The sequence below is a fragment of the Carettochelys insculpta genome, chromosome 3, assembly GCF_033958435.1.
Source record: "Carettochelys insculpta isolate YL-2023 chromosome 3, ASM3395843v1, whole genome shotgun sequence".
NCBI lineage: Eukaryota > Metazoa > Chordata > Testudines > Carettochelyidae > Carettochelys > Carettochelys insculpta.
The window spans coordinates 42,841,066-42,866,129 of record NC_134139.1 but is presented as its reverse complement, the minus strand read 5'-3'; the positions used below and the strand labels follow the sequence as shown (position 1 = coordinate 42,866,129).

Genomic DNA, 25,064 nt, shown 5'->3' with positions numbered 1-25,064 from the left:
TACCCTCTTTGAATCATGTCTTGCAATATCTTCAAATAAATATTACATCTTTTGCTAGCTTTGAGCCACAGGAAGATGGATCTCATTGTAGTGTTGTGGGGGAGAAGCTAAGATTTCCTGATGGCTCCCTGCTGGGGCTCTTTAGCGACCCTGTGAACTCATGGCTACTAGGCATGTGCCTGACATCTGCTCACTATGCAGGCCAGAGAGGAAAGGAAATGGATTCAGAATTCCTGGGCTGATGACCACCACTTCCTGTCACCTACTTCCATCTCACCTAAACAGCAGCGGAGATGAAGTGATGACCAGAAAGGACAGAGGGGCATTGTGGGATAGTTTAGAAGGCTATTAACAACACTGTCATCTGCACTTGTTTCGGTTGACATTGTCAAACAACGCCCCCCCCCCCCCCCCCCCAAACAACATTTAGGAGTTACTCCCAGTGAATTCAGCATTACCAAAATTTGACCTCAGAGCCCCTTAAAAAAAAAAAAAAAAAAAAAAAAAAAAGGCCTATTGAGTACTCTGGTAAAGACTGTTGGTTTATTTAAAAACAAAAGCCAACCAACCTAAGACCTTAAATCTGACTTTATCTCAGTATAGATCTGGCCTTAGGAAATGTTTTCATGTTATTGTGATTGGAGACATACTGTAAATATTAATCACTATAGATATGTCAGGGCTGAGCAGATGTTTTAGTGCGTGAACCTTTGTTCTCTTCTGAAGGCCCACAATAACTTTCTCCCTGCTTCTGATTTCAGAATCTAGTGCTCTTAAACAACATTCATAATTGTTCATTTTGTTTTAATTTATTTATGTATGAATCTTATTTTATACAAGGAATACTAGCTGTTTTTATAGTGAGATTACTCTTGTAATGTGTGTTCTTTGGCTCCAGCTGTAAGATGTCACTAATATGACACAGGCACTGGGAGAAATCATTTTAGAGATTACATTTTGCAGTGTTGTATTAATAGATGATAAAAGGACTTTATAAAATCCACATGCAAGAATGAATAGGTATACAAGTAACTGTCCATTAGCTATAGTTATCTGTACTTCTTTGTCCGAACATTCTTTGACACTGAGTTTTGGAATCAGTTTAGTCACCTAATTTAGCTTTTTAAAAAATTATTCTTGTTTTTTCCTTAACCTATACCAGAAAAACTAAGCCAAGTATAGCAAATAAGGGCTGATATTATAATTTGTGAGGTCCCAACGAAGGATGAGGCCCAAGCTGCAAGGAAGAGAAAAAAAATCAGGTCATTAGTGGGCCTTCTTTTCCTGTTCTACTGCTGGAGAAGTTGAAGAGTGTCTGTCAAGTAGGTTTGTTGTTTCCTTCCCCTCCAGCCCTACCACTGAAGAGAGACAGGGATGCCCCATGGATTGCAGAGGCCCAGTTTGTGTTTATATGCTCACTTTGCCTGTTAAGGACTGAGTCCTCTGCACCACTCCAACAGATAATGAAAAATAGTACCTTAGTACCAAGTTTATTTAAAAAAAAATATATAAGATATTTGGCTCAGCTATGGGAGTGAGCTCTCATACAGGTAAACTAGTGAGCAATTTTACACACACAGGTTTTTTTTAATAAAGTATATGTGGGCCAAGTTCTTTTCTGGTTAAGTCCACTGAGCTCAAGGAGGAGTTGAGGCTTATTGGCTGCAGCTCTGCAGGGCAGGGAAGCAGGAGGTACTCCTGTCAATTAAGATGATTTTGGAATTCCCCTAAAATACACCAAGAATATGTTGCTAGAAAAGAAAGACACACCACACCCAAACAACTGAATTGACAGGTGGAGAGGGTCAAGAGGCACCCAACCCATACTAGAACATTACCAGGACTGCATTTCAAAATGAGCAGCCAAACTGTGCTGGGCTGAGGCACTACATGGATGGAAGGCCATGTGTGTACTATTGGAGATACAGGTGATTGCATAGGTAGAACTCTGTTTCAGTATTAATTTCATGCAGTGCAACCCTCAAGGCTGTGGAAAGCCCTGGGGCAGTGACTAGAAGAGACGTTGGTAGCAGGGCTCTACTGCAGTCATCTTGCCATGGAGTTTAGAGTTCAGCCAATAATCCCAGGGCAATACAGACATATTATAGGTTTCTATACTGCACTTCAAACTTCAAGTGTTACATGTCCACTGACGGATCTACAACCATTTTCCCAGCTGAGGATATGACTCTTCCCCCCCCTCCCCCCACCACTTTTACTAATCCAGACATTTTATGTAATTTTAAAGGAAATCTACAAATACCAATACACCAAGGAAAAAAATCAATCACAATTTTCATAGTTTATTTTCCCCAAAACATTTGTCCGTTGGCAGAATGATGAATTTTTGATTTGCCTAGTGTCTTCAGTAATATTTTCCTTATAACACCTCCCCCGCCCCCCAATCACTTTTTTTTTTTAAACATGTGTCTGTCACACACACTTAAAAAGAAACAGAACTGAGAAAACGAAGTGGAAAAGAAGATTTCAATACAGAAAAAAAATCTGCTCAAGTGCATAATTCAGTGAGTCACTGAAGGGGAAAGTTAATATTGATGATTAGAAATTAGTGTGGTCTCCTTTCATTAAATCTATCATCTGCAAACTTTTTGCTTATATAAGTGAAAAGATTTGGTTGGGCTGGAAAGCTGACGTGCATCAGGTGATAAGTTCCATTATAAACTTCCTTATGGCAAAGCCCATAAAATGTACTGAATTTCAGCTAGCAGGTAGAATATACAGCAAGTGCCACAAATCCACCTCCCATGAAAGAAGATTAAAAGTATTTTGCATTATAAGTCTGATACCCCCCACTAAGGAAGCTGTTTATAGAAACAGACATGTACAAGCCCAGTTATTCATATCATGGCTTCATGATAAAGAATATTTTTCCAGTCAGTTTAAATTGAAGACATTTCCTAAAAAGGAAGTGACAGAACTGCCCATGCTGGGTAGACAGAATCCTTAAGAAATGTGAACAAAGATTTGAAAATTCAACAAGCACACTTGAAAGAATTATTACCATTAGGTAGCATACATTTAAATCTCTACATTCTAGGCCACGCACCCAATTTCTTTACACTCATTAAAAGTATTTACACACAACCACACACAGAATCTTAGTCTGGAGTATCCCAGCCTCTTGCAGATTCTGGGAAAGATACAGAGTTTGGGTGCCCGAACCACAGCTTTTTCCAAATGGAGTCAAGTCCCTGCCATGGAAATGATTGAGGGTAGAGATTCCAATTCTAACCAGCTCTTCAGCTTCATTGAAGAAGTTTAACTCCCTGCATCCTGGTCTCCCCAAGAGTACTTCAACAGCAGGTGCACTCTAGACTATTACCAGAATAAGAAATGATCATTTTTATGACTGAATGGTAATTGTAAAGTTGCCTGTGTCAAGCAGTCTGGTATACTAAGATTTCTGTTACATAGGATGGTTTAAAGTGCATACAACAAATAGAGAGACTAGTACACCCTATTAGAGTGGCTTACCCAGAGAGCTATTTCATGGTGGTCTGCAGGCACCTGTTCACACTTAGTTGAATTGGCCTAAATTTGACCTTCCCCTGACATCTGTGTTTGGATGTCAAAGCACAAGGAGTATCACACTGTTACTGTGTTAACAAGACCAGCACTGGGAATCTATTTATTATTTGGATTGCAGGGGCTTTTCAAACACATACAATAACAATCCCAGTCCCCAGTAGCATACCATCTAAAAATGGCACAATAGTAGACACATAGACACAGCATTATAAAGTATCTATTTTGGTTACCATAATAGGGCCAATATCCACCTCTTGTGAGCACCTCCTCCAGTTACATGGTGACTCCCTTTTAGTGGTTCTCCAGCCATTTTTTTTTTAGTCCCACCAAGGTCTCTACCTTTAAATGATCTCAGCTGTATCCCCAGGATTCCCCACCAGACACACTATTCTCCCCTGGCCCTCCCCCTGTAATATTTCTTCTAGTCTTTGCCATCCATGTGAAGATTACATTTTTTATGTACACCAAGTCATGTGTGAATGTGCAGCACCAGTAGAAACAAAAGCTACCTGTGGGCACTCCGCTAGTCACCTGCACAGCATATGAATCTCTCCTGAGCAGCCACATGAGTATACAACTTACAAGGAACATTGCTTCCCAGACTCAGTCCTCACTGACAGAACCCTCTCACTCCCCATCCCCACTTAGCTCTTGTTGTCCTGCTCTTCCTTCAGGAATCCAGTCATTCTCTGCCTAGCTCGTCATGGCGGTGGCGGCGGCGGCGGCGGCGGCGGCAGCAGCAGCATAGCTCAACAGTTCCTACCAACTCTCCCTACTCTGTTCTGCCACCCTTTTTATATGGCCCTGCTGGGCCCTCATTGGTTGCTTCCTGGGTAGACTCTCTAGCCTGCCTGGAGGACTTCTCCATTGCTCCCTTCCTGGGTTCAGTGTGGCAGTCCTGACTGGGTCTTTGGGCTCAGTCCACACCCTCACACTCATATAAAGAGCTGAGAATTTCCCAATCCCAGCCCATCCCTTCTTGTTCTTTTTTCAGGTGACTGTCAAATTACCTCTCCATCCTCAACCCACCAAAAACTAAGGAGAATGTTTCTGGTTGAGCAATATTAATATTCCTAGCAGGGATATAGCTAATGATGGGAGATTTCCCAAATGCTGCTGGAGGAAAAAATGGGGGTCATTTAAGAAGGCTGCCTAACATTTTACCCAGTTGTAGTTTGAACTTGAATGGAAAAAAAAAATCTTAAACCAAAACCAAAAAAAACTTCTTGCAGTACTGAGGAATTTGAAGATCAGCATTTAAAGTCTACATGTTTTGCCATTTTGTCTCCATCTGAATTTTTCTAGGTTACAGCTGCTCAGATGAAATAACTGTCTTGAAGCTTTTCCTGCATTTAGAAGATGTTTGGTGATTAAACAAATATATAAACCATCCAGTGTAGACATATGGATATTAGCCAGGACAGGAAATACCAAGAGTAAGGCTATTCTCATGGTATTTCCAACCCAGCAGATACCATCGCATACTGGAAATCACAGGGCCAGAAAAAAAAAGTTTGTTTTTGAAAGGTTTTTCTCCCCTGCATTCCTGAAGCAGCCTGCCTTCTTAAGGAAGAAAGGGAGACATTTCCCTGAGTGATAAAGAAGCTATCAAATGGGATCAGTTAGCAACACAGGATGAGATTCATAAAGAGATAGGTGCCTAAATACTTTTGTGAGCCCACCCAGAACTACTTACTGCACCTCTAAGTACCCTTTAAGGGGACAAAGGATCCCAAATGTTAGGAAAAATACAGTTTTTAGCATGTGTCTATATGTACTGTGCTGTAGCCACACCAATACTGCAGTACATCAGGTGAAGGTGCCCTATGCCAACAGGAGAGAATTCTCTGGTCAGCATGAAAACACTCACTTCCGTGATGAGAGGCACAAGCTGTGTCAATGAGAGATTTCCTGCCCATATAGCACGGTGCACATGAATGCCTGAGTCAGTATGTGATGCTTTGGGAACCTCGAGTGCCCAGTGAGGTGCTGAGATATCAGTCAGTCTATTCTGTCACCCTGGACCCTCCCCTTAAACCCTCTCCTGCTGAGCAAAGCACAAAGGCCTACCCTAGCAAAGCACACAAACAGATTCACTCCCAGCTGCAGAAAATAAAGACGCTGAGAGCAGCTTTGGGAAGACTCAGTTTAAGGGGCTTACTACAGCACCCAGATGTTCACTGCACCCTTGGGGTACAAACTCAAAGTTATATGACATTTCCCTCCTTCCTCAATGTGAAGAAAAGTATGCATGGCCTTTTACCCCCCAGTTTGAAATGACAAATGGGTTTATTATAAATCAGAAATAAGTTTATTAACTATGAAAAGATGTCTTTTAAGTGACAGAGAGCTGTGTTAGTCTGTATTCTACCAAAACAAAACATAACAAAACACAAAAACTCCAGTCATGTAGCACTTTTTAAGACTAACAAAATAATTTATTAGGTGATGAGCTTTTGTGGGACAGACCCACTTCTTCAGATCATAGCCTTACCAGAACAGACTCAATAGATAAACCACAGAGATCCAAAAACTGTTATCAAGGTTGGCAAATCAGAAAAATTGTTGTAAAGGTTGGCAAATCAGAAGAGAAGAGGGACGGTGGGGGGGCGGGATGTGTTGGGTGGGGAAGTTAAGAGTTAGACAAAACATCCAAGTATGTAAAAGAGTCCTTATAGTGGATCAGGTAATTGCTGTCCCAGTTCAAATCACGTGTTAATGTGCTGAATTTGAATATGAATGTTAGTTCTGAGCATTCCCTCTGTAGATCGTTGATAAAGTCCGTTTTCAGTAGAACACAAACTTTCAGATCTTTAACAGAATGGCCAAGTCCATTAAAGTGCTGGCAGACAGGTTTGTGTATCTGGACTGTTTTGATGTCTGTTCTATGTCCATTCATTCTTTGTTGATGAGTGTTTGCTGTCTGTCCTATATACATGGTGTGTGGGCATCGTTGGCACACAATGGCAAATATGATGTTAGTTCAGGAATAGGAGAATGTGCCTGTGATTCTGTAAGTACTGCGGTTAGGTCCAGTGATGGAATCTCCAGAATAGATATGTGGACAAAGTTGGTAACAAGGTTAGTTGCAAGGAACAAGTTTCAGGATTCGTATTTTTTTGGTATAGCCTGTGGTTGCTAGTGAGACTCCTCATAAGGCTGGGAGGTTGTCTGTAGGAAAGAACAGGCCTGTCAGCTAGGGACTTCTCAAGTGTGGCATCATGATTTAGGATAGGTTGTAGGTCTTTAATGATGTGTTGCAGTGGTTTGAGTTGGGGGCAATGACCATTGGTGTTCTGTTATAGGCTTTTTTGGGCCTGTCTTGGAGTAATTGGTTTCTGGGTATTCGTCTGGCCCTCTTGATTTGTTTTTTAAGTGGTCAAAGAGGTAGCAAACCGAACAAAACAGATTAGGTTAGAAAATAATACAGATTACTAAGAAAATAATACAAAGCACGCAACCAAAACTCGGTTCACTAAAAACTTACTACAAATAACTTCTCACACGAGTTATTGTTTGTGGTAGAGTCCTTCAAAGGCCAGTTAACTATTTAGCTGGGGTCCAGCCATTCTCCTCCCCTCAATTACAATCCTTTTGTTTCCAGGTGTTTTCAAGTATCTCTTTGGGGAAGGGAGGTAGAGGTAAGGCAAGTTGAAGACGATCACTGTTTTCCTTCCCTGCCCTATATAGAATTTTCATAAGGCAGGAAACCTTTGATTCCTTCTACCCTTCTGTGGAACAGTTCATCAGACCAAAGATCTGGATAATATCAGGTGACCAGATTACCTGGCTCCTCATGAGCGAGTAGCAGCATGTAATGTCCCCAGGAAGACCAAGCCAATTCCCAGTCCATTGTACTAATGGATCAGCCATCAAGCCTTGTTGGGCTTTTTCATTGTATTTCCTGAAGTGTCAGCAGCAGGAGTGATCCAAAGCAGCACATATGAAATACAGATACACAGGTCAATATCCTATCTTCATTTGTAAAAATAATATATGCATATAAGTAGGATAATCATATGCAGTACAACATATGTTTTCCAATGATATCTTAGATGAACCATCTTGCATAAAGTCATGCCCACCAATGAGGGAGAGACAAGAGGGACAGTTTCACAACAGGCCCAGAGCTCCAGCCCTACTGCTGCTACTACTTTGGCAGCAGCAGAGGGAGGACCTCCTTGCCGCTTTGAACAATTCTGGGAGAGGTGCTCTGCATGGCTGGGGGTGACTGCACAGAGGTCTGCAGGGCCCTATGGGCTGACTGCCCTCAATCCTACACTTTTGCCCTCGGGTGGGGGTACAGATCCAGGCCCCACTTCCCATCTTGCCTTGGGGCCAGTGGTGATTGTCAGCTCTGCTGCATAAGGCATGTCTCAGTTGTGTCATATTCATATCATAAGCATATTTTCATAAAGCATACAGTATGTCAGGTCACAGTGTCATTTATGACACTCAGAGGGGTGAAATATTCACATCCCTGAGCAATGTAAGTTTTGCAGACACAGGTTGTAATGTAGATATAGCCTCAATTTATAAAATAGAAAGTAGGAGGGCAATAGATATTTAACTGTTAGTGGTTAAAACTTGTTTCTGAGTCTGGCATCTTCCACCTAGCATTAGATGAACTTCCATAGAGCAGTTTAAGGGGCGGAGTAAATGCAAAAACCACTTTCAGTGAAGCAACTGTGTCCTTCAATTGCCCAAGCACTGGCCCTTTAATAAGAACATAGGAATTACCTTACTGTATTATTGTGGTCATCACCATTTGTAGTATCACAGTACCTAGAGACACCATTGTGCTAGGCACTGTACAAACAGAGCAACAAGATGGTCCCTGGCCCCAAGAATTAACATTCTAAGCATAAGAAAAGAGACAACCAGACAGGCAGAGGGGAAAGTATAAGTAAACGATGAGATAATGGTGGTCAGCTTGCTAGGCAGTGGTCACTGACTTGAATATCATATATTAAATTTGGTACCAACTAGCCCAGGGGTGGCCACTTGCAGTTCTTTGAGCCATTAAATGTGGCCCCCTCCTCAAAGCTGTGCACTGGGAGTGCTGTCCACTGCTCTGCGCACGCGCCCCAGCACTTGGTGGGAGAAGCACGTGGCAGAAGTGGCAGTGGCGGCAGCTCGGGTGAGTTACCAGCATTGAGTTAGAACAAGGTGAGAGGGATGGGGGTGCCTGGCTCTGGGGGAGGGCATGGAGTGCCTGACTCTGGAGGTGGGGAGGGGGATCGGGTTAGAGCAGGAGGCTGGGGGGTGCCTGACTTTGTGGGATGGGGAGGGCACTGACACATATATTTATCTGTCACTCTATCTAGATATATAATATGTATACGATATCTATATATAGATAGATATATAAATATAAAATATGTGGCTCATTGCATTCTGTCCATGGCTTAGTCCCTAACTGGTTGGCCACCTTGGAACTAGTCAATACTCAGTACAAGTGGGCACGACCCTCTCTAGCTGCAGGATCATTGAAAGAAAACTGAATTCTCAGAGAGACAAAAAAATTGCATTTCATTGTATAGTCTTTCCAAGCTGCTCAGAGGGCTTCAAGAACTTAGCCTTACAACACTTGCGAGCCCCGTAAACAGTCTTATCTCTGCAATGGAGCAAGCAGGAATAGAGAGCACAGTAACTCAAGAGGTAGAGCTGTCGAAGGATTTGTTGACAGATAAAAGCTAAAACTGTCTATTAATGGCATGTAAAGCTCTTCGTGATTTACATGCAGTATTGCAGAGAGAAGTGAGAGGGGAACAAAACCGCAGGGAGCACTCTGAAGAGTTGGCATCTTCCTTTTTTCCAGCTGCACATATTTCCAAAGGGAGAGTTGGGAATTCTTACCTTAGGGCAATAATTGTGGCCGGGTGTCTCTGGAACTGGAAGAAGCTGCAGTATTTACTGATGGCTATGACACTCCATTTCGGGTCACATAAAGAGTCTCATGTGTCCTGTGATATATGTCTTACCCATGGGACCATTGGTTGTTCAGAACACTGTATAGCCAGGCAGGCAGCAGTGCAGCGCCTCATGGAAGACTATTAAATACTGGTTGGCTTGTTTTACTTGTGGTTGGCTCATTTAGCTGGGAGGTTTGTTACTGGTGACTACTAACTTTCTCCTTGCCAGGGGAAAGTAAGGTGGAAGGTGTTCTAGTGAGGAAAGAGGAAAAAATATATATACATATAAAGAAGAGAGAAACAGGTGTATGTGGAGGCAGGGATTTCCAACATCTTGGGGAGGTGGACACAGATGACCAGATGCAATCAAAAAGAACTAAAAAAAGTAGTATTCAGGAACTTTCTGCTCAGTTCTAGTTATATCTTCAGAGAAGAGTTTCAGCCAGATGCCTTTTAGTCCTTAAAACTAGACTTTATGGAAGCCGTGATTTTCATACGATTAGAACTTGGAAATCAAAATAACTTTTGTGCCAGGAAAGATAATGGAGCAAATAATTAAGGATGCCATCTGCAAACATCTGGAAGATAATCAAGTGATAATAGTTAGCATAGATTTGTAAATACAAATCACATCAAACCAACCTAACATATTTCTTTGACAGGATAACAAGCTTTGTGAAAAAGGGGGAAGCAGTAGATGAGGTATACCTAGATTATAGTAAAGCGTTTGGTACAGTCCTGCATGATCTTCTCATTTCTAAACTAGAGAAATACAACCTAGATGGGGCTACTGTAAACTGGGTGCACAACTGACTGGATAACCAAGAGAGTAGATATCAATGGTTAACAGTCATGCTGGAAGGGCCTAACAAGTGGGGTTCTGAAGGGATCAATTTTGGGACCAGTTCTGTTCAATATCTTCATCAGCAATTTGGATAATGGCATATAGAGGCCACTTAAAATTTGCAGATGATATCAAGCTGGGGAGGGTTGCAAGTGCTTTAGAGGATATGATTATAATTCAACATGATCTGGACAAATGGCCTGAGGTAAATAGGATGAAGTTCAATAAGGACAAATGCAAAATACTCCATTTAGGAAGGAACAATCAGTTTCACACAAACAAAATGGGAAGAAGGGGATCTAGGGTTCATAGTGGACCAACAAGCTAAATAGGAGTCGACAGCATGACACTGTTGCAAAAAAAGCAAACATCATTCTGGGATGTATTAACAGGTGTGTTGCAAGCATGACACAACAATTAAGACTTTTGCTCTGTGCTGATTAGGCCTCAGGTGGAGTACTGTGTCCAGTTCTAGGTGCCACATTACATTACATTTAATTTCAGGAAAGAGTCGACAAATTGGAGGAGGTCCAGAGAAGAGCAATAAAAGCAATTAAAGGTCTAGAAAACGTGACCTATGAGGGAAAATTAAAAGACTTGGGTTTGTTTAATCTGGAAAAGCGAACACTGAGATGAAATATGATAACTTTCAAGTACATAAAAGATTATTACAGGGAGGAGGGAGAACAATTATTCTCCTTAACCTCTGGAGTATAGAACAAGGAGCAACGGGGTTAAATGGCAGCAAGCAAGGTTTAGGTTGGACATTAGGAAAAGCTTCCTGTCATGGTGGTTAACCACTGGAATAAATTTCCCAAAGACACTGTGGAATCTCCATGATTGCAGATTTTTTAAGAGCAGGTTGGACCTGCTGGGGATGGTCTAAATGGTGCTTGGTCCTGCCGTGAGGGCAGGGGGCTGGACTCTATGAACTCTCCAGGTTCCTTCCAATTCTAGTATTCTGTGATTCTGTGGTAACAAAATTGGTGAATTCTTTCTGCCCTCTCTCCCTTCACTGTTTCCAAGTGTTCCCAGTTCACAAGTCCCATGCGACACCTAGGTGTCAGCACAACAGGTGACAAAGGTGCAACAGTCAAAATAAAGATTATATAGGGACCAGATAAAGTAAACAAAAATATATTGCAACTGAAAATAATCTCCCTGAGGGTAGAGCTGCCTGTCAGGGAATTTGCTTAGTATAATGGGATCTCTATATGGTGAGTGGGGAGCAAGGGGAAATTACCCTATTCACAGCCCTTAGTGTACAGGCCAAGTGCTGAAGGGGCAGCAGAACTCCTATCCCCAGCAGCTGTTACAGTCTCTGACAAGGGAAAGTACAAACTTGGCGCGGCCATGTGCGTTTGCCCCACCTTATGGCCGGTGTCAACTGGTGCTCACTTGTACCTGAGAATCAACCTACATACCTCTGGACTCCATTATTTCTATTTCTGTAGCACCAAGGAGCCCCACTGTGCTGGGTGCTGTACAAACATGAAACAAAAAAGCTGGTGCTGCCTGCAGCCCCTTGGCAGAATATCTCCACAGAAGCCCAATTTATAACTACCCACGATCCAATATGCCAGAACAGCCCCCCTGCGGAGGTAATGGAAGAAGGTTCAAAAGCATCCTAATAGCCTTTGGGGTGAAGGAGGGACAACTCAGAGTGCATCCTGCTCTCAAACCTCAGATTCAGTTCCCTAGGGACGGGCTTTTGCAGGGCCTAGAGGAAGGCAGTAATGCTACAGAGGTGACACTCCACGGTCACCCCTTTTATTTGTGCAGAAAAGGCCAGGAGCCCTTTTAGTATTTGGTTTCTCCTTGTAATTAGATGTAATTATTCCCAGAATGTCAATGTACCCACGGAGTGTACAGTGTTCATGCATGCATGAATAACGCAAGTAGGATTTCTCTCAAGGTTTTCATCGTTTGTCAGTCAGCCAGATTCTCTCAGATACTCACATGCAATTCCCATTGGCTTCAATGGAATTCATTTCTAAATAATTGAAGGCAGAAGTTGGCTCAGTGTTCTTTCACAATGTAAAGTCTTATTCACAAAAATCTGCCAGAGTCTGGTGTGGGAGAAAAGGTACTCAAGTATGGTCAGTTTCTTGGGCATTGGTGTAAGATTCATGCAGCAGAGGCAAATATATGCAGTAAAACCCCACCTCACTTGTATGCCGTGGATTTTGCAGAACATCTCTTCTAATTCAGCTATTCTATGATTCTTGAAGTTTTTGAGTCTCAAGAAATGGAAATTAAAACAGAATTTTCACATGTCCTCTGAAACAGAAAAATAAAAGTCAAAAGTGAGCATCTTAGTGGCAGTACACACTAAGACTCTCACCTGATGTAAATTAGAATCCATTGTTTTTCCACAGAAGTATGCTGATTGACACCAGCAGATCCAGACTGTTTTTTTCTTAATTTTAGACATGAAAATAATCTATTGTACCTAAAAAAGTAAATAGGAAACATTAAGTACCATATAAGTGTGATACATTCATGGTGACTCAGGTGGCACAGATGAACTGCTACCACCTGCTTATAGTGCAAAGGAGCCTTGTCTGTGCCCATTGGGGGAACTCACCCAACACCTGCAACATCAGCACCCCACTACTGGCTCTGCAAGCCATGCTCTTTCCTGCTGCAGGTTAGCAATTTGTACATCCCAGCCCTTAAGTTCTGCCTTGAAGCTATGGGGAGAGAAAGCCCCATGGAGCTCTGCTCCTGCACCCAGGCGCAGGTTCCTTGAACTTATCTGCACACTGTACACCAGAATAGAGGATGCCCCCTCTCTTTTTATCTGCCTTAATGGTATGTGACAGGAATAGAGGGGGGCACAGAGGAATGCATGGAGATGGGGTGTCAGGGGAAGAAGTGGTGCAAGCAGGGTGGATGAGGAGGTGTGGAAGGGCAGGGCTATAGTTTGGATGCTAGTGGGCCCCTCTCCACTTTTAGGGAGCCTTCCTCATCGCTGCTGTACACCCCACTTTGTTACTCTTGAGTGCCTAGTCCCTCGGTTTCTAGACACTTACAATGGATGCATATTCTCTGCCGCTGTTGAATTAAATTCACCTCAGTTCAATACTTTTCTTAGCACACATGTAGTTGTGCCTATTTTAAAACTCTACAGAAGGTTATTTAACAATGCATGAAACAAAGACTCAAACGGAGGCAAGTATAAGGACTGGAAACACATGGTTACACACAAAATGCATTTTAAAGCCAAACATATTAACACATTCCTTTCCTGTCTAATTTTATCACCTAATGGTTTGTCCATACAGGTCCTGTATAGTTGAAAGAGCTGGTAAGGATCCTCTATTCAGGGGACACTCATGCTGGCAGATTGTCACCTCTGCACTGGATACCATCGTGTGCCTTTCTCTCTCTTTTTACAGAGTGCCAAATATTTTGTTGATTTTCAAAACCAGGGAGTTTTGTTCACTCCATTGACTCCCCCTGCTCCTGAATTCATAGTTATGGGCTAATCTATAAAGGCCTAAGCCTGTGCCTTTTCTGGACTGGAAACACTTGGATGGGCTGGGTTGAAAGATGTCAATTTTTCTCTCTTGATTAAATCAGCTCTAAGAGTCATCCCTCCCCAGGTGACCAATTTTGCCTCCAGCAGCTTTGGAACACAATACTCTACATGGTACATAACTCTTAAAATATTTTCCATACTTACATCCGTCAATAACCATGACAGCCTGCGAGTTCTTAGTTTTTGACAGAGACCACACAGGGCCCCCTTCGGTGAAATACCATGAAGACGGTGATCACAGGGGAAACATTCCCATCTGGGCATGTCTAGCCAGGCCCTGGGGTATAGACTTGTAAGTATGTGTTGCCAGCATGGGGCACCTGGGTCACATTAAGATTTCTGGCACTTTTAAAATTGCAGCTAGAGAGAAGCAATGATTGAGTGATAGAGCCTTGGCTTTGGACTCAGGAAGGCCCCCTTCCCCCTTTTTTAAGAAGTATAAAATGAAAACACTTATAGGAAACAGATGTAATAACATATCTGACGTTCATACGAAAAGTAAATGAATGCAGACAATGCAAGTTAGGTCACAGACATTTAATTAATTTGCTTACAAAAGACTGCTAATTGCTTTCCTTGGACCCAGTTCTGAAAGTCTAGTATACATCCAATTCTGCCATCGTTCACATCATCTTAGCTTTATTTGGCTTTGCAATCCATAGCACAAGTGTTTGTTATGCTTACAGCAGGGCTATTTATAATTGCAATGTCAAAGGACTACTTCCCATATTGATGGCCTTCTACCTTCTTAAAGAAGTAGTCCACCAAAGACCTCCCCTGTCTAATGTTTACTACTCACATATTCCAGCAGTGACTTATGCTATTAGGCCAGCTCAGAACCCAGCTGCCAATTGTTTGGCTAGATCTATACTTCCCTGCCCTCCACCCTACCCCCTGCAAAGGGGGGCATTATTAATTCAGGTTAGCTAAACCAGTGTACAATAACAAGAAAGATACAGCAGCTTTGCTTTCAAATCAATCTAGCAGCTGGATTTAAAACCTAAATGTCACATCCAATTCTTTCTACCCAGTGAAAGCTTCCAGCACATGCTAGAGTAAGTCTTCCTAATTCTAACCCCTACCAATTCTAACACCTGTCAATACAAATAGTAGGAGGACTATGAACAGAAAATTAACTTCCAACCTAGAGTACACCTATATAACTGCAGTAAGGCAAGCTAAAGTATGCAACTACAGCTACGTGAATAACATAGCTGGAGCTGACATTCCTAAGGTCTACTTATTGCAATACCTACACCATGCAGGTTTGATGGGAGACAGTCTCCTGTTAACTTCCCCTACTTTTTTTTTTGTCTGGGATAGAGTACTGGGTTTGACTGCAGAGTGATCTGCAGTTGATTTGATCGGTCTTCCCTAGACCTGCTAAACTGACCTCCAGTGCACCGATCTTGGCTTCATTGATCCCAGCTGTGGTATATGTGTAGCCCTAGTGTTATGCAAACCTTGAGTCATCTATCATTGTAGTAATAGTTTTCTGGCTACTCTGACTGGTTCTGTATTACAACATTCTGTGAGAGGCCTTTTTTTTTGCCACTTATCAAATAAAAAATGGCACCTCTCAATGCTCATTTTATACTTTTGTTAGAGGCTACACAAAGGTCTGAGTTATTGAGTATCAGATCTTTTATATTTAGAATCACAGAATATTATAACTGGAAGGGACCTTGAGAGGTTGTCAAGTTCAGTCCCCTGCTTGTACAGCAGGACCAGGCACCCTCTAGATCATTCCTGATAAATGTTTATCTAAGCTGCTTTTAAATATTTCCAGTGATGGAGGTTCCACAACCTCCCTAGGCAAAGTTGTACCAAATATTAAAATATAGCAGTATGAGTTCAAACGTCACTAGCAATGTATATAGCAACTGCTACAATGTCATATGAGATCTGACAGAGCTGCATAAAACAAAAGTATTTTACAGAATGATACATTTTAAAAACTGTATTAGACCACAGAATTGAAAGACATCTCAGAAGGTCATCAAGTCCAATTCCCTGCTGAAAGCAGGGCCAATCCCAACTAAATCATCCCAGTCAGGTGTTTGTCACATCAGAACTTAAAAACCTCTAGGGAAGGGAATTCTATCACCTCCTAAGGTGACCCATTCCAGAGCTTCACCACTCTCCCAGTGAAACAGTTTTTGTCTAATATCCTCCCTCACCACAGCCTGAGACCATTGCTCCTCATTCTGTCATCTGTCACCACTGAGAACAGCCTCTCTCCATCCTCTTTCGAAACCCACTTCAGGTAGTTGAAGGCTGCTATCAAATGCCCACACTCTCTTAATTCTGTAGACTAAATAACCTAAATCTCTCAGCCTCTCCTCATAAGTCATGTCCTCTAGTCCCCGAGATCTGAATCCAGTTAGGTGTTAAAATGTGCTGTAAATTTTAAAACCTAAAATTGGCAAACAAGCCAGTTCACAGATCCATCATGTGCTATTAGGAAAACTTTCATGCTGGAAGAACTTGGAAAAAAGAAACATTTATAAAAGAGGTAACTTATTTCACCATTAACTTCTTTTACCTTCTACTTAAATTGCAGAAATGCATTTGAAGAGATTTCCATCCTTTCTGCCTGCAGTCGAGGTTGCAGCTTCAGATCAATCTACTCCATGACAGTGTCTCTAAGCCATGTCATGCATTCAGCTGTTTACAAGGTCAAATAAAAAGAACCAATGGTTAAGATAGACAAAAAGCCAGAGCCTAATTTATAATGAAAGAAGTGCTCATGCTCAAGTGATTTTATTTTTTACTTTCATAACTGACATTGCAAGCCCAGAGGTGCTGAGGCTCTGAACTGCCAAGCCAAGAGGTGCTGGGGCTGAGCCCTGGCGCAAATTAAACACAGCACATAGCTGTTTAAACAAAAATGTGTTGAGTGTTCAGCAAAATGTGCAGGGGATTTATTAGAAGAACATGAAACGTAGAAGGATAAGTCAGTAATAACACCAGTTGAAAGTTCTCCCTGGAACGAAAAACAACTTTATGAAAAAAAACCAAAACACTTTACCTTAAAAGCAGCATAGGAGGCTACTTATTCTTAAAGAGCATGATCCAACTGCCTTGCAATTTTAATTTATATAAAGAAATCCTATTTTGATGAATGCAGGCTCTGGAATGGTTGCAAATCCTGGTTCTGTGTGAAGCTACCCAACACAGAAAGAACAGACCTATTATAAAAACTCAAAATCCTTCTGTACCTTCCAAATATACTATTGCTGATTTAGCTGGTAGGTGGAAAGATTAGACCTACAGTGGTCATGAGAGTTTCCGCAACATTGTGTTATACAGAGAAGAAAGAGAAGTTACTCACCTGTGTAGTAATGATGGTTCTTCGAGATGTGTCCCCGTGGGTGCTCCACAGTAGGTGTCGGGCTCTCCCCGGTGCCACAGATCAGAAAATTTTTAGCAGTCTCCGTCGGGTTGCGCATACGCCGATGTGCGCCGGTCCTTTGCACGCCTTGGGTCACATGCGCGATCCGGTCCCCACCAGTTCCTTGACCAACCGCCCCAGATGCTTCTGAAAAACACGAAAAACAGAGCTCCAAAGTGGGGAGGATGGGCGGGTAGTAGAGCACCCACGGGGACACATCTCGAAGAACCATCGTTACTACACAGGTGAGTAACTTCTCTTTCTTCTTCGTGTGGTCCTCGTGGGTGCTCCACAGTAGGTGACTACACAGCAGTGACCCCAATTAAGGAGGTGGGTGTGTGCTTATGTGCAGCTTGCCCTTGATAGGACTGCTGTTGATAGGCATGTATCCTCATTGAACACCTGGTGCATGGTATAATGCTTGGCAAAGGTGTCGTAAGATGACCAAGTCGCCGCTCTGCAGATGTCTTTTAATGCGATGCCTTTGAAGAAGGCCGTCAACGCTGCCATCGCTCTGGTGGAGTGAGCCCTGGGCGGAACTAGCAGAGGGGTCTTACTCAGCTCATAACACAGTCTTATGCAGGATACGATGTGATTTGAAATTCTTTGTGAGGACAGGCCTTCCCCTTTCGACCTGGGTGCGAGAGACACCAGGAGTCTGTCCGTTTTCCGGAAGGGCTTAGTTCTGTCTATGTAAAAGGCCAACACCCTCCTTACGTCTAGCAGGTGCAGCTGCACCTCTTGCTAGAGTTTGTGAGGCTTAGGATAAAATGAGGGTAATACTATTGGTTCGTTAATGTGGAACTCTGAGAATACCTTTGGAAGCAAAGCCGGGTGTAATCGTAAGATCACCGCTTCTTTTGAGAATACTGTGCAGGGTGGCGTTGCCATTATTGCTGCGAGTTCGCTCACCCTGCGGGCTGATGTGATGGTGAGAAGGAAGGTTGTTTTCAGGGTAAGTAGCCGGAGGGGCACCATGGCCAATGGTTCAAAGGGTGGTCCCGACAGCGTGTGGAGGACCAAGTCCAAACTCCATGACGACGACAGCGGTTTCCGAAGGGGATACAGGTTTACCAGCCCCTTTAGGAACCATGTGACCGTAGGATGGGCAAATATGGTTGGCCCTTCCTCTTTATGTTGAAACGCTGATATAGCTGCAAGATGGACCTTTAGAGAGGATAGGGAGAGTCCGTCTTGTTTTAGCTCCAGCAGGTATTCTAGAATTGCAGTTATAGGGACGCCCTGAGGAGCCAACTGCTTGGAAGAGCACCAGGAGATGAATCATTTCCACTTCTGCGCATAAGTCCTTCTGGTGGAAGTCCTTCGACTGGACTCCAAGACATGTTTCACTCCCTCCGAACATGTGCTCTCTAAGGCGCTGAGCCATGGATTAGCCACGCCTGTAGGCGGAGTCTTTGAGGGTGTGGGTGCACTATGGACCCCTGAGCCTGCGTGAGAAGGTCCGGCACTACTGGTAGGGGGAGTGGCGGGCGGCATGACATGCGCAGAAGCAGAGGAAACCATTGCTGTCGGTCCCAGGTTGGGACTATCAGTATTATGCATGCTCTCTCTCTTTTGGCTTTCTCTAGAACCTTGTGAATGAGTGTTGTGGGAGGGAATGCATAGAGTAGAGGGCCCTTCCATGGCACCGTGAAGGCGTCCCCCAAGGATCCCTGTCCTATGCCCGCTCTGGAGCAGTACTGAGGGCATTGTTTTTTGTTGTAAGTGGCAAACAGATCGATTTGGGGAACCCCCCATTTGTGAAAACTTGTCGGAGCAGATCAGCACGGATCTGCCACTCGTGCGTGAGCGCAAATCGCCTGCTTAGCTGGTCTGCCTTCACATTGTGGACACCGGGTAGGTATGAGGCTTTCAGCATTATATTGTTGACAATGCACCAGTTCCACAACCGGACTGCCTCCGTGCATAGCGCACGGGATCTGGCCCCTCCTTGCCGGTTGATATAAAACTTGCTGGTGGTGTTGTCAGTATTTATCCCGACTACTTTGCCATGCAGGTATTTCTGAAAACGTCTGCACGCATTGAACACTGCTCTGAGTTCTAGTATGTTTATGTGCAATGTCTTTTCCGCGGGGGACCATAGCCCCTGAGTTACTTTGTTGCCAATGGGTGCTCCCCATCCTATGTGGGATGTGTCTGTCATAAGAAAAATCATGATTTGTGGTTGGTGGAAGGGCACCCCTACTAGTAAATTCTTGGGATCTGCCCACCATTCCAGTGACCTGCGCACCTCCGCTGTGGGCGATACTGCCCTGTGGATGGTATGGACTATTGGTTTGTAAACGCTCGCCAGCCAATGCTGCAGGCCCCGCATATGCAGCCTGGCATTCTGTACCACGAACGTGGTGGTCGCCATGTGCCCCAACAGTTGTAGACATCTTAGGATTGGCACTGTGTGGCTGTACGTCATCACTTGTACCAGGGATTTGATGGTGCGGAAATGGGCCTCGGCAAGTATACTCGATGTAGTAGAGTCTATGCGTGCCCCTATGAACTCTATATTCTGTGTAGGCTCGGTCTTTGATTTCGAGAGGTTGATAACTAGGCCCAACTAGGTGAATGTGTTCGTAGTGACATGTATCCTGCGTAGGACCTCTGCCTTTGAGGCCCCTTTCAGTAGGCAGTCATCCAGGTATGGAAAAATGAACACACCCTGTCTGTGTAGGTAAGCTGATACTACCACCAGTGTTTTGGTGAACACTCTGGGCGCCGAAGAGAGACTGAACAGAAGAACTCTGTATTGGAAGTGCTCCCTGCCTACTGTGAAGCGAAGGAAACATCTGCGTGCCGGGTGAATAGTTATATGAAAATACGCGTCCTGCAAGTCGAGGGCTGCAAACCAGTCTCCATCGTCCAATGCCGTAAGTATGGAGGCAATTGCAGTCATCCTGAAACGCTGTTTGCGCAGATGTCGGTTGAGGGCCCGTAGGTCCAGGATTGGCCTCCAGCCTCCTGTCTTCTTCTCTGTTAGGAAGTACCGTGAGTAGAACCCTTTCCTTTGGAATTGTTCCGGAACTCTCTCCACCGCCCCTATGAACGTGAGATGGTCTACCTCCTGTTTTAACCTTGTCTCGTGGGAGGGGTCCTTGAAGAAGGGCTAGGTGGGCAGTTTCGGTGGAGGTAGTGATTGGAAGGGAATCGTGTATCCCGTGGCTATAATCTCCAGTACCCATTTGTCTGTGGTGATGTTTTGCCATTGAGAGTAGAACGGTTTGAGCCGATGATGGAACATGTGCTGGGATTGGCATTGAAGGATGGTGTTGATATTGCAGTCCTTGACATACCCGACAAACTTGCTGTCTCAGGGCTTGCCCCGAGGGTGCGCGACCCTGCTGGGGGCGTCATCTGGGGGCCCTATACTGTTGCTGCTGGTGGTGGCGCCCTTGGTCATAGCTCCGTTGGTATTGTGTATGCTGAGGTTGATAAGCGTAGTGCCTTTGCTGGGGGTAAAACTTCTTCCTCCTGTACGGAGGAGTATATATGCCCAGGGTCCTAAGAGTGGTTCTCAAGTCCTTGCTGGAGTGTAGGACCGAGTCAGTTGAATCTGCGAATAACTTCTGTTTATCAAATGGAAGGTCTACGATTTTTGTTTGCAGATCTCTGGGAATGCTGGACGTCTGGAGCCACAATTCCCTACGTATTACCACTACTGTGGCTGTGGAGCGTGCTGCCGTGTCTGCCACATCCAGGGCAATCTGGACTCCTGTTCATGAGGCTGCGTAGCCCTCTTGCACGATTGCTTTCAGCACTGGTTTCTTATTCTCTGGAAGGAAATCAATGAGGGAAGTAAGTCGGGAATAATTGTCGAATTTGTGGTTTGACAGGTGTGCTGCATAGTTTGCCATTCTGAGTAGTCAGGTAGAGGAGGAATGGACCTTCCTACCGAACGTGTCTAATTTCCTCGCGTCTTTTTTTTGACCCTCCTGATTTATATTGGGGTGTCTTGGATCTCTGCTGTGATGATTTGACTACCAGAGAATTTGGTTGGGGGTGGCTAAACAGGAATTCCATGCCCTTAGCTGGAACAAAGTATTTCTTATCCACCCTCTTATTTGTGGGAGGGGTGGAGGCTAGGGTCTGCCATATGTTGGTGGCTGATTCCATAATCGCTTCATCTAGTGGGATAGCGATCTTAGATGAAACCGGGGGTCTTAAATTTTTCAGGAGTTTATGATGTTTCTCCTGCACCTCCGCTATGTGAATGTCCTGTGTTTGTGCTACTCTCTTGAATAGTTCTTGGAATTGCCTAAGGTCGTCCGGGGGGGGGAAATATCCCCGGGGACAATCCCCTCACCTGGGGAGGACAAAGAGGTGTCGCTATGATATACCTCCTCTAATTCCTGGATTTGTTCATATGCTTGCTCTTTTGAGGATTCAGAGGGGAGGTCCAGGGCCTGTGGACCAATGTCCGCCTGGGAAGGCTGTGTTCTTCTCACGTAGTGAGACTGTGTGAAGGGGTGTTGGCGAGGTGTGGGTGGGGATCTACCCCTGGACCTGGACCCCCTGTGCTGGTGTTCAGTATGGTAGGAACGGCCATAACAGCAGGGGCAAGGGCCCGGTGATGGGGATCTGGACCACGATCGGAAAACGTACGCATGGGGTCCAGACGAGCGTGACCTCTGTGATGACGCTGACAGTGGCGGAGATGCTCTGTGATAGTATTCATAGGGGTCCCTACTGGAGATTGGTGAAGGTTGTCTGAGCCAGGTGGATGGTGGTTGAAGGAACGGGGACCGAGGCCTGAAGCAGGCCATTGGAGTTGCTGCCCGATGTATTTCTGGGGGAGAGCTAGGCGATAACGGCAACGCGGTGGCCTCCGAGGATGGACTGCGGTGCTGGGTTTTGGCCTTTACTTTTCCCCGTCCCTGCGAAGCAGGCGCCGCCCCCTCCCGTGCCGGGGACCTCAGCGCCGTTGTGGGTGCCGCGTTCGGTGCCCCTGTGCACGGCACCGCGTGGGTAGCTTCCTCCAGCACCGTTGGGTCCCATGCCGGGCACCCCTGCTCTGGTGCCATCAGTGCCGCAGGGCTCGGTGCTGTGGGAGGCAGTGCCACCGATTCCAGCGCCTGCGGCGCCCCCCATGCCAACTGCTTAATGGTCGGAGGCCCCGGCGCAGCTGTGTGCGCTACAGTCATCCCGCTTTCAGCAGCCCACAGGTCAGAGCCCTGTGCTCTGCTCGTCCTGCTCACAGGTGTTACCGGCAAGGATTGAGGCGGAGAAAGCTTCCTTTTCTTTTGTACAGAGGAGGTTAGGGAAGCCGCCCTCCTCTTGTGCGACCTTGAGGGCCCTTCTTTATGGGGCTTCTCCGATGGTTTAGGTTGGAGGGCCTTATCAAATAAAATCATTTTCAGCCTCATCTCCCTGTCCTTTCTGGCTCTGGCCATGAGCTTGGAGCAGTGAGGACACTTTTGTGGAACGTGGGTCTCCCCGAGGCAATGAATGCACTTGCTATGCCCATCTGAGGCAGGCATGGCCTCGTGGCACGATGCACAATTCTTAAACCCCGGCGAGGACATCTCGGCCCGGGCGTTTAAGTCTTTGAATGTTAATAGGGCATTTACCAGCTAATCAGTCCTGGAAAAAAGATAACGTTCACGGCTTTTAGGATAGCAGACCGCCTAAGGCAGCCGCCTCCATTCTTCTCTCTCTCCCTTTTTTTTTTTTTATGCTTCATCTACATTTAATGGAACAACTTTAACAATGCTAACTAAACTATCAAACTAATAACTATTAACAAGATTAACAAAATTAAAAGATAGTTTTATCTTTCTCAGGCGTTGGAGCTGGAGTTGAATCTGTCTGCAGCCGTTGGCAGTTGAGAAGGAATTGGCGGGGCCCGGATCACGCATGTGACCGAAGGTGCGCGAAGGACCGGTGCGCATCGGTGCATGCGCGACCTGATGGAGACTGCTAAAAATTTTCTGATCTGAGGCGCCGGGGCGAGCCCGACACCTACTGTGGAGCACCCACGGGAACCACTCGAAGAAGAAAGACCAAACTGCCTTTTCTCCTCCCTATACTGCCATGTAAAAAATGGGAGAGTCTCTGTATGCAGCCTGGAATAACTTTCCCCAGCCTGGGTGTGATGGGACAGGAAGGATGCCTGTGGTTAGAGCACTAGCCCTAGGATTTGCAAGCTCAAAGATCAACCCCTTGCTCCAACAGACCTCCCATGTGACCTTAAGCATGTTACGTAGCCTTTCAGGGCCTCTGTAAAAATGAGGCTAGCACTGCCCCACTCCACAGGGGTGCTAGGAGGAGAAGTGAAGATCATCAAGGGCTCAGTTACTATGGTAAAGGGGTCATTTCAATACCTTTGCTAAGGAAGCAATATAGATTCAGTAACAGACTGGTAAAGGGTAGGGGTGGAAGGGAGAACTGTTTCTAACACAAAACTTGCAGCATATTTGGAACTAGTAGCCAGGCTTACTGGCCTTTTTGAGAGTGATAAGTATTTGTAGTATTCCTGGGCTCTCATTATTTCCTGAGAGACTGATACCATATATGCCTGAAGTCATAGGCACCAAGTTTCCAGTCAGCTGGTGGGGGACAAGGGGAAGATGTTTGTGCTCTGGTCCATCCTTTCCCTACAGCCCTCCTTTCACTTCTTCCCACCCTCAAGAACTAGTTCTGTGGCAGGCTGTTAAGTGCTGAGAGGCAGGGCCAGCCACAGAATAGGAGGCATTGTAAGGAAAGGGAGATTCTGGAAGGGGGTGTGCTGAGCACCCACTATTTCCCCCCCCCCCCAAGTGATGCGCCAGCTGTAGTCCACGGGGGGCACTGATACCTATGCCTGGGGTTGGTTCTAAAGCAGCAGAAAGTCTGGATTTATTGAAGCCTCTGGCAAACTCACATTAACTTTGAGGTCAGGATTTTTACTCTTTTTGTATCACAGGAGAGATATTCTTCCTCAATATGGTCATGCCACCACAGCCTCCCTTCCTCCACCCAGGGATTTGCCACCTCTGCTGCTGGGTGCATATTCCCCCTCTCCCTTCCTGTGACGGGATTTACTCCTCTTTAGGTCACCTTCTCTTAATCCCTACAGCTGGTATTGCCTTTCATGTCTGACTCCCTCTTCCATGAGAGTGGTAGCTTCTGTCCCTCTCTGCATGTATCAGGATACCATAGTTCTCCCTCACTTGGGTACCACTGTCTCATTAGGCCATCCATCTCAGGCAGACACTTGTCCCACTGCACAACTTGTGCCTCCTGCCACTGGAGCTCACTATTACTCCATGCTCAATCCCAGGGCCCCTACAAGCAGCAGCCAGTCTGCTCTTTCCCGCCCCTTGCTGCAGTTTCTCTTGGCTTCTTCAGGCGTTGCTTTATTTGGGCTCTTTCTTCACCCTCCTTGACACAGGCCCCTCCCTCACAGCCAGGATCACAGGGGCAAGGCACCATTTTCTGAGGGGAGCAGCTAAACATACCATGATGCTCTTTGTCCTGGTCTCCCCCCGGCAACCCAACACAAGCATGGTAGGAGCAGGAGGAGAGGAACCATTTATCCAATAAAAGTTAGTTTTATTTGCAAAGTTTGGGTCTCTCTCACATAATGTCCATTATTGCAAATCAGAACCCTTGTAGCACTACCAGCTACCGCCGTCTTTGACCCCCCACCCCCACTTCAACCCCCTACAGGGGGCTTGCAATGAGGCCCTTAAGAAACTTGAAGGTTGTGTCTGGCCTGAAGGAATCTTCCCCATAAGAGCCTTAACACCTGTGTCCATATGTGCTGGAGAAAAGTGCCAGCACCAAAAAAGCCATCGCCACAGTTTTAAAAAACACACCACCACACCC

The 25,064-nt window shown here is 45.0% G+C and overlaps 1 protein-coding gene across 7 annotated transcripts in view; it reads right to left on the bottom strand.

The window, feature by feature from the left end:
* Positions 1–5,909: 5,909 nt before the first annotated feature.
* CDC42EP3 (CDC42 effector protein 3) overlaps positions 5,910–25,064 on the bottom strand; it is a 60,214-nt gene continuing 41,059 nt past the window's right edge. The window contains exons 3-7 of one of the 7 annotated variants that reach the window (XR_012644933.1): positions 16,398–16,519; positions 12,268–12,588; positions 9,409–10,042; positions 7,336–7,453; positions 5,911–6,720 (exon numbers count right to left, since the gene is read on the bottom strand). The gene's annotated coding sequence lies outside the window, so the exon portion shown is untranslated. Of the gene's footprint in view, positions 7,454–9,408; positions 10,043–12,267; positions 12,589–16,397; positions 16,520–25,064 lie in introns of all 7 variants that reach the window. The other 6 variants (XR_012644931.1, XR_012644934.1, XR_012644935.1 and 3 more) reach the window with 6 other exon arrangements.